Below are 1,438 nucleotides of genomic sequence, written 5' to 3'. Positions count from 1 at the left end.
ACAATCTAAAGGCAGGAGGATTGCAAATCCAAGATCCCACTGGGCCACACACTGAGGATAATACTAAATATTTTTTAAGAAATATTAGCCAAGCCGGGCGGTGGTGGCACACGCCTTTAATCCCAGCTCTCAGGAGGCAGAGGCAGGCGGATTTCTGGGAGTTCGAGGCTAGCCTGGTCTACAAGAGCTAGTTCCAGGACAAGCACCAAAGCTACAGAGAAACCCTGTCTCAAAAAGCCAAAAAAAAAAAAAAGGAAATAGTAGCCAAGCATTGGTGGCACACACCTTTATTAATCCCAGCACTTGGAAGGCAGAGGCGGTCAGATCTCTCTGAGTGTGAGCCAGCCTGGTCTATAAAGTGAATTCCAGAACAGCCAGGCTGCACAGAGACCCTGTCTTGAAAAATCAAAGAAAGAAAGAAATATATGCATTGACATAGGGAAAAATAGATAATTAATTTGAATTTTTAGCTGAAAATACCTCAGAAATTAAGGAAATCAATGTGTCCACGTTGGGCTACACTCTTTTGTTATAAGTACTACAGCATCAATCTTAATTTTCTTAGCTTTTTAAATGATTATATTTTCAGTAGGAAGATAAATATCATGAGGCCTGTCTCCTTTAAGTTATTCTCATAGTTACTGCTGGAAAGGCAATTTCCTAAATGCACGTGAAATAAATTGGATTAATACTGATAGACAAACTTGATCAAGGATGATTTACCAAGAATACTGACTAATTACAAATTAATGGCAACATTATGAAACCATTCTGCACTTGACAGGCACACAGCCAGCTCTAAATTTATACGCTACTGTGTTCATTCTTGCCATAAGCAGTAATTAATTGCATGGTACTTTGTGGTCCATTTGTAATGCCTTTCTATATGTTTTGGCACATTATTGTAAAATATTATATAAACATAAAATAGCAGGATACTTTGCATAAACTTTGAAAAATGATCTCCTAAGAAAACTAGTGGAGAACATCCATAATATATTTATTGTTTACCTTGTGATGATTAAGACTTACAACCTTATTAGGTCTCATTATTATAATCTAAATACTTTAGAAAGAAACAAAGAGTTCTAAAAAGGAAACACGTTAGTGGCATGAAAAAAACACTTCCCCAAAACAAGAGAAAATCGTGACAGCACAATTCCACAATTAATATCAAATCACTACCGTTCTTCATACATGCAAAACACTTTTATGGATATGAGAAAATGAGGACTAGAGGGGAGGACAGAAAAAGAAACCTACCTCTACGGCAGAATAGCATATGAGGTAAATAAACTTAGTGTGGACATTTCAGTAGAGAATACATCCTAAGGTAAGTTAGGGTTGCTTTAAAATGAACTAGACAAGAACTTCAGAAATACCTGTACATAAGCCAGACCAGAATGAAGTCTTCACTGATTTTTAACAAAATATCCGC

The sequence above is a fragment of the Microtus oregoni genome, unplaced genomic scaffold, assembly GCF_018167655.1.
Source record: "Microtus oregoni isolate MIOR12 unplaced genomic scaffold, Mior012 000050F_ref0000143, whole genome shotgun sequence".
Lineage (NCBI taxonomy): Eukaryota > Metazoa > Chordata > Mammalia > Rodentia > Cricetidae > Microtus > Microtus oregoni.
The sequence above is the reverse complement of the archived record's forward strand: the minus strand, read 5'-3'. Positions refer to the sequence as shown.